Source organism: Cervus canadensis, chromosome 19, assembly GCF_019320065.1.
Source record: "Cervus canadensis isolate Bull #8, Minnesota chromosome 19, ASM1932006v1, whole genome shotgun sequence".
NCBI lineage: Eukaryota > Metazoa > Chordata > Mammalia > Artiodactyla > Cervidae > Cervus > Cervus canadensis.
Genome location: NC_057404.1, coordinates 28023126 through 28035028, shown reverse-complemented (window position 1 = coordinate 28035028; position 11903 = coordinate 28023126). Strand labels below are relative to the sequence as shown.

Genomic DNA, 11903 nt, shown 5'->3' with positions numbered 1-11903 from the left:
TTCTGTTCCATTGATCTATATTTCTGTCTTTGTGCCAGTACCATACTGTCTTGATGACTGTGGCTTTGTAGTAGAGTCTGAAGTCAGGCAGGTTGATTCCTCCAGTTCCATTCTTCTTTCTCAAGATTACTTTGGCTATTCGAGGTTTTTTGTATTTACATACAAATTGTGAAATTATTTGTTCAGTTCTGTGAAAAATACCGTTGGTAGCTTGATAGGGATTGCATTGAATCTATAGATTGCTTTGGGTAGAATAGCCATTTTGACAATATTGATTCTTCCAATCCATGAACAAGGTATGTTTCTCCATCTGTTTGTGTCCTCTTTGATTTCTTTCATCAGTGTTTTATAGTTTTCTATGTATAGGTCTTTTGTTTCTTTAGGTAGATATACTCCTAAGTATCTTATTCTTTTTGTTGCAATGGTGAATGGTATTGTTTCCTTAATTTCTCTTTCTGTTTTTTCATTGTTAGTATATAGGAATGCAAGGGATTTCTGTGTGTTAATTTTATATCCTGCAACTTTACTATATTCATTGATTAGCTCTAGTAATTTTCTGGAAGAGTCTTTAGTGTTTTCTATGTAGAGGATCATGTCATCTGGAAACAGTGAGAGTTTCACTTCTTCTTTTCCTATCTGGATTCCTTTTACTTCTTTTTCTGCTCTGATTGCTGTGGCCAAAACTTCCAACAATCTATGTTGAATAGTAGTGGAGAGAAAGTGTTGCCTCTGTCTTGTTCCTGATTTCAGGGGAAATGCTTTCAATTTTTCACCATTGAGGGTGCAATACTTGCTGTGGGTTATCATATATAAGCTTTTTATTATGTTGAGGTATGTTCCTTCTATTCCTGTTTTTGGAGAGTTTTAATCATAAATGAGTGTTGCATTTTTGTCAAAGGCTTTCTCTGCATCTATTGAGAGAATCATATGGTTTTTATCTTTCAATTTGTTAATGTGGTGTATTTGTTTCTGGATATTCATGCTGATTGATTTGTGGATATTAAAGAATCCTTGCATTCCTGGGATAAAGCCCACTTGGTCATGATGTATGATTTTTAATATGTTGTTGGATTCTGTTTGCTAGAATTTTGTTAAGGATTTTTGCATCTATGTTCATCAGTGATATTGGCCTGTAGTTTTCTTTTTTTGTGGCATCTTTGTCTGGTTTTGGAATTAGGGTGATGGTGGCCTCATAGAATGAGTTTGGAAGTTCACCTTCTTCTGCAATTTTCTGGAAGAGTTTGAGTAAGGTAGGTGTTAGCTCTTCTCTAAATTTTTGGTAGAATTCAGCTGTGAAGCCATCTGGTCTTGGGCTTTTGTTTGCTGGAAGATTTTTGATTACAGTTTCGATTTCCTGCTTGTGATGGGTCTGTTAAGAATCTTCTATTTTTCCTGGTTCAGGTTGGAAGGTTATACTGTTTCTAAAATTTGTCGCATTTCCATCCAAGTTGTCCATTTTATTGGCATAGAGCTCTGGTAGTAGTCCTCTTATGATGCCTTTGTATTCAGTGTTGCCTGTTGTGATCTCTCATTTCATTTCTAATTTTGTAATTTGTTCTTCTCTCTTTGGCTTCTTAATGAGTCTTGCTAATGGTTGTCATTTGTTTATTTTTTTCAAAAAAACCGCTTTTAACTTTGGTTGATTTTTGCTATGGTCCCTTTAGTTTCTTTTGCATTTATTTCTGCCTGATTTTTAAGATTTCTTTCCTTCTGCTAACCCTGGGGTCCTTCATTTCTTCCTTCTCTAATTGCTTTAGGTGTAGAGTTAGGTTATTTATTTGGCTTTTTTCTTGTTTCTTGATGTAAGCCTGTAATGCTATGAACCTTCCCCTTAGCACTGCTTTTACAGTGTCCCATAGGTTTTGGGTTGTTGTGTTTCATTTTCATTCATTTCTATACATATTTTGATTTCTTTTTTGATTTCTTCTATGATTTGTTGGTTATTCAGAAGCGTGTTATTTAGCCTCCAGGTGTTTGAATTTTAAACAATTTTTTCCCTGTAATTGAGATCTAATCTTACTGCACTGTGGTCAGAAAAGATGACTGGAATGATTTCAATTTTTTTGAATTTTCCAAGACTAGATTTATGGCCCAGGATGTGATCTATTCTGGAGAAGGTTCCGTGTGCACTTGAGAAAAAAGGTGAAGTTGATTGTTTTGGGGTGAAATGTCCTATAGATATCAATTAGGTCTAGCTGGTCCATTGTGTCATTTAAAGTTTGTGTTTCCTTGTTAATTTTCTGTTTAGTTGATCTATCCATAGTTGTGAGTGGGGTATTAAAGTCTCCCACTATTATTGTGTTACTATTAATTTCCTCTTTCATACTCGTTAGCATTTGCCGTACATATTGCGGTGCTCCTATGTTGGGTGCATATATATTTATAATTGTTATATCTTCTTCTTGGATTGATCCTTTGATCATTATGTAGTGTCCTTCTTTGTCTCTTTTCACAGCCTTTATTTGAAAGTCTATTTTATCTGATATGAGTATTGCGACTCCTGCTTTCTTTTGGTCTCCGTTTGCATGAAATATTTTTTTCCAGCCCTTCACTTTTAGTCTGTATGTGTCTCTTGTTTTGAGGTGGGTCTCTTGTAGACAGCATATATAGGGGTCTTGTTTTTGTATCCATTCAGCCAATCTTTGTCTTTTGGTTGGGGCATTCAACCCATTTACATTTAAGGTAATTATTGATAGGTGTGGTCCCGTTGCCATTTACTTTGTTGTTTTGGGTTCACGTTTATACAACCTTTCTGCATTTCCTGTCTAGAGAAGATCCTTTAGCATTTGTTGAAGAGCTGGTTTGGTGGTGCTGAATTCTCTCAGCTTTTGCTTATCTGTAAAGCTTTTGAGTTCTCCTTCATATCTGAATGAGATCCTTGCTGGATACAGTAATCTAGGTTGTAGGTTATTCTCTTTCATTACTTTCAGGACGTCCTGCCATTCCCTTCTGGCCTGGAGGGTTTCTATTGATAGATCAGCTGTTATCCTTATGGGAATCCCTTTGTGTGTTATTTGTTGTTTTTCCCTTGCTGCTTTTAATATTTGTTCTTTGTGTTTGATCTTTGTTAGTTTGATTAATATGTGTCTTGGGGTGTTTTGCCTTGGGTTTATCCTGTTTGGGACTCTCTGGGTTTCTTGGACTTGGGTGGCTATTTCCTTCCCCATTTTAGGGAAGTTTTCAGCTATTATCTCCTCGAGTATTTTCTCATGGCCTTTCTTTTTGTCTTCTTCTTCTGGGACTCCTATGATTCGAATGTTGGGGCGTTTCACATTGTCCCAGAGGTCCCTGAGGTTGTCCTCATTTCTTTTGATCCTTTTTTCTTTTTTCCTCTCTGCTTCATTTATTTCCACCATTTTATCTTCTATCTCACTTATCCTATCTTCTGCCTCCGTTAGTCTACTCTTGGTTCCCTCCAAAGTGTTTTTGATCTCATTCATTGCATTATTCATTTTTAATTGAGTCTTTTTTATTTCTTCTAGGTCTTTATTAAACATTTCTTGTATCTTTTCAATTCTTTGTTCCAGGCTATTTATCTGTAACTCCATTTTGTTTTCAAGATTTTGGATCATTTTTATTATCATTATTCTAAATTCTTTTTCAGGTAGATTCCCTATCTCCTCCTCTTTTGTTTGACTTGGTGGGCATTTTTCATGTTCCTTTACCTGTTGGGTATTTCTTTGCCTTTTCATCTTGTTTAGATTGCTGTGTCTGGAGTGGACTTTCTGTATTCTGGAGGTCTGTGGTTCCTTTTTATTGTGGAGGATTTACCCAGTGGGTGGGGTTAGACGTTTGGCTTGTCAAGGTTTCCTGGTTAGGGAAGCTTGCGTCAGTGTACTGGTGCGTGGAACTTGATTTCTTCTCTTTGGAGAGCAATGGAGTGCCCAGTAATGAGTTTTGAGTTGGGTCTATGTGTTAGGTGTGACCTTGGGTAGCCTGTATGTTGACATTCAGGGCTATGTTCCTGTGTTGCTGGAGAATTTGCGTGGTATGTCTTGCTCTAAAACTTATTGGCTCTTGGGTGGTGGTTGGTTTCAGTGTAGGTATGGAGGCTTTTGGACGGTCACTTATCACTTAAAGTTCCATGTAGTCAGGAGTTTTCTGGTGTTCTCAGGTTTTGGGCTTAAGTTTCCTGCCTCTGGATTTCAGTTTTATTCTTCCTGTAGTCTCAGGACTTCTCCAACTATACAGCTCTGATAATTAAACTTCTAGGTTAATGGCGAAAAGATTCTCCCCCGTTAGGGACACCCAGAGAGGTTCACAGAGTTACATGAACAGGAGAAAAGGGAGGAGGGAGATAGAGATGAGTAGGAGGAGAAAAAGGGGGACTCAAGAGGAGAGAGACAGATCTACGCAGCTGTCTGTTCCCAGAGTGTTCTCGTATCTCAGACACCTACAAGGATTCACAGAATTGGATGGGGAAGAGAAGGGGAAAAGAGGAAATAGAGGTGTTCTGAGGTAGAAAACAGAGAGTCAAGATTGGGAGGGAATAATCTTCGGTTTTAAGATAGGGCTTCTCTTTTTTTTTTTTTTTGTAAGGTTATAGTGTAGTGAAGATGAAAATGAAGAGTAGTAGAGGAGTACTAGAGGACTTTAAAAGAAATAAGAGAAAAAGAAAAATAGAAAATAGAAGAGAAAAAGGAAAGAAAAAAAAAAGAAGAAAAAAGAGAAAGAAAAAGAAAAAAAAAAGAAAGAAAAAAAAAAAATTTTTTTTTCCCCTAATTAAAAAAATCGTAAAAATCTATGAAAATGAAAGTTAAGGAGTAATGGGGGAGTAATAGGGAATTTTAAAGGAAAATAAAAGAGAAAAAATAAAAAAGAAAAATATAAAAAGAAAAAAAAATTTTTTTTTTTTTCCTTACTTAGAAAAAACAGAAAAATAAAAAAAAAAGTAAAAATATGTCTAGGAATTTCTCTGGAGCTGTTGCGGTCAGTGTGGGTTCGGCTCAGTTTCAGATAGCTCCTCGTTCCAGCTTGCACTTCTCGATATCTACAGGGCCCTTCCGGTGAAGTCGGTGTTTTCTTCAGGGATTTTAATCTGTTGCACCAGTCCCTTCTGAAGCGGTTCCCTTTGTTTATTTGGCTTCTGTTTGCCGGTCTCTTCAGAGGCTCATTTCCGCCCTGACACAGGCGGCCGGAGGCGGACTCTTATTCAGGTAGCTAGTTCCGTTGCGCTGCTGGGAGGGCTGACGCTGCGGGGCGGGGCTGGCGCTGCGGGGCGGGGCTGACGCTGCGGGGAGGGGCTGGCCCTGCGGGGGCGGGCTGGCGCTGCCGGAAGGGGCTGACGCTGCTTTCTCCGTCTGCGCTGCTCAGGCTCCCGGCTGTTCTATATGGAGCGCGCCCCGGGCTGCGCGAGGTTCCAGCCCTCGGGTGTTACACAAAAGCGCGGAAGGAAAAGCTGCGCCTGCTCTCTGTGCCTTCCCCGTCAGAGCGGTCCAGGCAGCCAGGGGCTTGGTGGGCGCGCTATCCCCAGGTGTGGCGCACCCACTCCCTTCCGCGGACCCAGTCTCAGTTTCCGCTGGCGCCAGGCGGGTGCGCGCGCCTTCCGCCCTCCGCGTCCCCAGCCCCAGTCCCCGCCCCGCGCCGGTCGGGTGCCTGCGCCCTGTGTCTCGCCGCGACCTTCCCCTCCCCCCTGCCTCCTGCCTCCGGCGGGGCTGGGCCGGTCCGCAGCCTGCGAGCTCTTCTCGGGACTTTCCCCGTCCCTTTGTTCTGCGAACGGCCGGCAGTGTGTTCCGGCCGGTCAATTTTCTCTCTCTCCTTTGGTCTCCCACAGTTCAAGTTGGCACCTCACAGAAGCTCCCCCCGATTGTCCTCAGGGCACTCAGGCCCGGACCCTAGCCCAAGCAAGGCCGCCTAAGACTCCCTTCCCGGGACGGGTCTCCGTCCTTAGCTCTTTTGTCTCACTTTTTATCTTTTATATTTTGTCCTACCTCCTTTCGAAGACAATGGTCTGCTTTTCTGGGCGCCTGATGACCTCAGCTAGCGATCAGAAGTTGTTTTGTGAAGTTTGCTCTGCATTCGGTTATTCTTTTGATGAATTTGTAGGAGAGAAAGTGGTCTCCCGGTCCTACTCCTCCGCCATCTTGGCTCCTCCCCCTCAGCTTTCTTTATAGTCCAACTCTCACATCCATACATGATCACTGGCAAAACCATAGCCTTGACTAGATGGACCTTTGTTGGGAAAGTAATGTCTCTGCTTTTTAATATGCTGTCTAGGTTGGTCTTAACTTTGCTTCCAAAGCGTAAGCGTCTTTTAATTTCATGGCTGCAATCACCATCTGCAGTGATTTTGGAGCCCAGAAACATAAAGTCAGCCACTGTTTCCACTGTTTCCCCATCTATTTCCCATGAAGTGATGGGACCGGATGCCATGATCTTAGTGTCTTAGTGTCTCAGTTACTGATAAATGGGAAAAGAGTCCAAAGATAGCAGCAGCCATGGAAAGTAGCCAGTGATAAAGTCTGGTGACGTGAAACTCAAAGCTGAGATTTGGGAGAAATGCATAGATGATCCACTCTGGGATGTTGACATTTTGCAATGGTTTCTTCTCTCAAAATAAGCAAGATCAGAATATGAAATTCTCCATCATAACATCATGGAAAGCACTTTTACTTCTGTAATGACTTTTTATGCTTTAATCACAAGAGGGCACCAGAGTCTAGCAAAAGATCACTTGTTTCTTCATCTAAAGCTGCGTGCATGCTCTGTTGCTCATTCGTGTCAGACGCTTTGTAACCCCATGGACTGTAGCATGCCAGGCTCCTGTCCATGGGGATTCTCCAGGCAAGAATACTGGAGTTGGCTGCCATTTCCTACTCCAGGGGATCTTCCTGATCCAGGGATAGAACCTGCATCTCCTGTGTCTCCTGCATCGGCAAGCAGATTCTTCACCACTGAGTCACCTGGGAATACCCTGTCTAAAGCTTTTTGTTGTTCTGTTGCTAAGTCCGACTCTTTGCGACCCCATGGACTGCAGTAGGGCAGGCTCCTCCAACCTTCCCTATCTTCTGGAGTTTGCTCGAATTCATGTCCATTGAGTTGGTGATGCTGATATCTCAACCTCTGTCGCCACCTTCTGCTTTTGTCTTCAGTCTTTACCAGTATCAGGGTCTTTTTTAATGAAGTCGGCTCTTCACATTAAGTGACCTTTAATGGAACTTTAGTTTCAGCATCAGTCCTTCCAATGAATATTCATTGAAGAAGGGGTGCAATTAATAATTCAGTTCAGTTCAGTTCAGTTCAGTCCAGTCGTTCAGTCGTGTCCGACTCTTTGCGACCCCATGAATCACAGCACACCAGGCCTCCCTGTCCATCACCAACTCCTGGAATTTACTCAAACTCATGCCCATCGAGTCGGTGATGCCATCCAGCCATCTCATTCTCTGTCGTCCCCTTCTCCTCCTGCCCCCAATCCCTCCCAGCATCAGGGTCTTTTCCAGTGAGTCAACTCTTTGCATGAGGTGGCCAAAGTACTGGAGTTTCAGCTTCAGCATCAGTCCTTCCAATGAACACCCAGGACTGATCTCCTTTAGGATGGACTGTTTGGATCTCCTTTGCAGTCTGCCATATTTGTAAACAGGGACTTTTCCTATGCAAACTGGGACATAAGCCCTGTACAATATGAGCATGACCAATTTAATTATGAGCTAGCTCTACACTAAAGGCTCTCACTCTCAAAATCACTACAAATGCTTATGATACACGAACAGATTAGAAAGAATAGTGACCAAACTTGCTTTTATCTTGAAGCGAAGATCAAAAAAGGCTTTCTGCTGTACCCTACTTCCCTAATTATCTTTAGTGCCTATCCTATTTTTCTCCTTAGTGTGATCTTAGTTTGATTATACCCTCAAGTAAGAGAATTGTTTTATCCAAAATCATCTCAGTCATTTGAAAGTGGTCTAAAGTGTTCTCTAAATTCTCACAGTTCTTTTCTGCATATCTCTTATCTTCTATACTATATATTAATTATTTATATACTTGTTTTATTTATTCTTTTGAACATGAATCACATGCTGAGGATGTGAAAAAATAGGTTTTGAAAATGGCTCTTTTTTCCTTCTAGTTTTATTGAGATATAATTGATATAACTTAGCACTGTATAAGTTTGAAGTATATAGCATAATGACTTGGTTTACCTACATCATGAAGTGATTATCACAATAAGTTTAGTCAGTATCCATCATCTCACTTAAGTAGAAAATTAAAAGAGTCCTGTTACTAGCATAAATTCAAAGTATGGTTGAAAGGAGATTGTGGTGAATAACAAAAGATGCTCCTATGAGTCTTATCACTCAATAAATTACAAGAGTTTTAGGGGACTTCCCTGGTGGCGGGCCAGTGGTTAAGACTCAACACTTCGAATGCAGAGGACACTGATCAGGGAATTAAGATCCCATGCACCATGCAGTATAGCCAAAAACTTAAAAAAGTAAAGAGTTTTAGAAGCTGTGTTGAGAACCAAGGGCAAAGACCAAATATGTATTTCTTATTGTATTTCTTATGTCGCTCTTGAAAACATACCATCAGCTTCTACTAGCCAGCCACCATAGAATTTGAGGATGGGGGTAGTTGCCTGAGAAACCAACCATGGGATTAGAGGGTTGAACTTTCAGTCTCAACCTCCAGGAGGATAGAATGCTGAAAGTTGGGTTAATCAGTAACTGTTGACCATTGATTTAATCGATCATGCCTACGTAACAGAACTTCCCTAAAACCCCCTAATTTAAGAGAGAGTTCAGAGAGTTTCAAGGTTGGTGTACACATCAAGGTGCTGAGAGGTGGGGGTGCCGCCAGAGACTGCACGAAACTCTATGCTGCTTCTTCCGTCTTGGCCCTATGGATCTCTTCTATTTGGCTGATCCTGAGTTGTATCCTTTATAGTAAACCAGTAAGTAAACCATTTTCCCAATTTCTGTGAGTTGTTCCAGCAAATTATCATACTTGAGGAGGAATCGTGGGAACACCTGATTTGTGGCTGGAAACCTGGGACTTGCGACTGGTGAACTGGGGCAGTTTTGTAGGATTCTTACTCGACTGGTGAACTGGGGCAGTTTTGTAGGATTCTTACTCTGTATTCAGTTCAGTTCAATTCAGTTGCTCAGTGGTGTCCGACTCTTTGTGACCCCATGGACTGCAGCACGCCAGGCCTCCCTGTCCATCACCAACTCCTGGAGTTTACTCAAACTCATGTCCATTGAGTCAGTGATGCCATCCAGCCATCTCATCCTCTGTTGTCCCCTTTTCCTCTTACCTTCAATCTTTTCTAGCATCAGGGTCTTTTTTAATGAGTCAGTTCTTCACATCAGGTGATCAAAATATTGGGGTTTTTTTTTTTTTTTCAATCTTTTCAGCATCAGTCCTTCCAATGAATATTCAAGACTGATCTCCTTTAGGATGGACTGGTTGGATTTCCTTGCAGTCCAAAGGACTCTCAAGAGTTTTCTCCAACACCACAGTTCAAAAGCATCAATTCTTTGGCGCTCAGCTTTCTTTATAGTCCAACTCTCACCTCCATACATGACTATTGGAAAAACCAAAGCTGTGACTAGACAGACCTTTGTTGGCACAGTAATGTGTCTGCTTTTTAATATGCTGTCTAGGTTGGTCATAACTTTCCGTCCAAGGAGTTAAGCATCTTTTAATTTCATGGCTACAGTCACCATCTGCAATGATTTTCGAACCCCCCCCCCCCGCCCCCCAAATAAAGTATATTGTTTCACCTATCTGCCATGAAGTGACGGGACCGGAGCCATGAATTTAGTTTTTTGAATGTTGAGCTTTAAGCGAACCTTTTTCACTCTCCTCTTTCACTTTCATCAAGAGGCTCTTTAGTTCTTCTTCACTTTCTGCCATAAAGGTGGTGTCCTCTGCATATGGTTATTGATATATCTCCCGACAATCTTGATTCCAGCTTGTGCTTCATCCAGCCCAGTGTTTCTCATGATGTACTCTGCATATAAGTTAAATAAGCAGGGTGACAATATACAGCCTTGATGTACACCTTTCCCAACTTGGAACCAGTCTGTTGTTCCATGTCCAGTTCTAACTGTTGCTTCCTGACGTGCATAGAGATTTCTCAGGAGGCAGGTCGGGTGGCCTGGTATTCCCATCTCTTGAAGAATATTCCACAATTTGTTGTGATCCATACAGTCAAAGGCTTTAGAATAGCCAATAAAGGAGAAGTAGATGTTTTTCTGGAACTGTCTTGCTTTTTCTATGAGCCAACAGATGTTGGCAATTTGATCTCTGGTTCCTCTGCCTTTTCTAAGTCCAGCTTGAACATCTGGAAGTTCTCTGTTTATGTACTGTTGAAGCCTGGCTTGGAGAATTTTGAGCATTACTGTGCTAGCATGTGAGATGAGTGCAATTGTGCAGTAGTTTGAGCATTCTTTGGCATTGTCTTTCTTTGGGATTGGAATGAAAACTGACCTTTTCCAGTCCTGTGGTCACTGCTGAGTTTTCCAAATTTTCTGGCATATTGAGGGCAGCACTTTCACAGCATCATCTTTTAGGATTTGAAATAGCTTAACTGGAATTTCATTACCTTCACTAGCTTTGTTCGTAGTGATGCTTCCTAAAGCCCATTTGACTTCACATTCCAGGATGTCTGGCTCTAGGTGAGTGATCACACCATCATGATTATCTGGGTCATGAAGATCTTGTTTGTACAGTTCTTCTATGTATTTTTGCCACCTCTTCTTAATATCTTATGGTTCTGTTAGGTCCCTACCATTTCTGTTCTTTATTGTGCCCATCTTTGCATGAAATGTTCCCTTGGTATCTCTGATTTTCCTGAAGAGATCTCTAGTATTTCCCATTCTATTGTTTTCCTCGATTTCCTTGCATTGATTGCTGAGGAAGCCTTTCTTATCTCTCCTTGCTTTTCTTTATCTTTTGTTTTCTCCTTTTCCTTTTGCTTCTTTTCACAGCTATTTGTAAGGCCTTGTCAGACAACCATTTTGCCTTTTTTGCATTTCTTTTTCTTGGGGATGATCTTGATCACTGCCTCCTGTACAATGTCACAAATTCTGTCCATAGTTCTTCAGGCCCTCTCTCTACCAGATCTAATCCCTTGAATCTATTCATCATCTCCAGTGTATAATCATAAGGGATTTGATTTAGGTCATACCCGAATGGCCTAGTGGTTTTTCCCTACTTTCTTCAATTTAAGTCTGAACTTTGCAGTACGTAATTCACTATCCGAGCCACAGTCACTCTTGGTTTTGTTTTTGCTCACTGTATAGAAGTTCTCCATCTTCGACTGCAAAGAATATAATCAGTCTGATTTCGGTATTGACGGTCTGGTGATTTCCATGTGTAGAGTCATCTCTTATGTTCTTGGAAGAGGGTGTTTACCATGAAAAGTGCATTCTCTTGGGTTTGTTCATCCAAAATTGTACATAATATGGCCTCCATTTCAGGTATGCAGGGCTGGTTCAACCTTTGAACTGAATTTTTGTAATCTGTCACATTGACAGGCCAAAGGGGAAAAAAAAATACGTGATCATATCAAAAGATGATTTTAAAAAAATTGCTGAAATGCAATATGGATTCTTGATTAAGGACTCTTATCAAACCAGGAATAGACGAGGACTCCCTCAACTTGATAAAGAAATCTACAAAAAGCCTACAGTCAACTTCATACTTCTGGTAAGATAACAGCTTTCTCACCAAGATCAGGAACAAGGCAAGGATGATCTCTCTCAACACTTTCAAGATCACGCTGGAAGTCCTAGCAACGCAATAAGACAAGAAGTCATGGCATTTAGGAAGGGATAAAACTGTTTTGGGTTGCAAATCACAAAATTGTCTATGTAGAAAATTCAAACAAATAAACAATAGCAACAACAACACCAACACAACAAAAATTCCTAGAACTAGTAAATGATATAGCAAGGTTG

The 11903-nt window shown here is 41.0% G+C and overlaps 1 protein-coding gene across 3 annotated transcripts in view; it reads left to right on the top strand.

The window, feature by feature from the left end:
- Positions 1 to 11903, top strand: part of ABCG2 (ATP binding cassette subfamily G member 2 (Junior blood group)) — a 136432-nt gene that overhangs the window by 16919 nt on the left and 107610 nt on the right. The window contains exon 1 of one of the 3 annotated variants that reach the window (XM_043438605.1): positions 8755 to 8890. The exons of the other annotated variants lie outside the window; for them this stretch is intronic. The gene's annotated coding sequence lies outside the window, so the exon portion shown is untranslated. Of the gene's footprint in view, positions 1 to 8754; positions 8891 to 11903 lie in introns of those variants that run through there. 3 annotated transcript variants of the gene reach the window in all.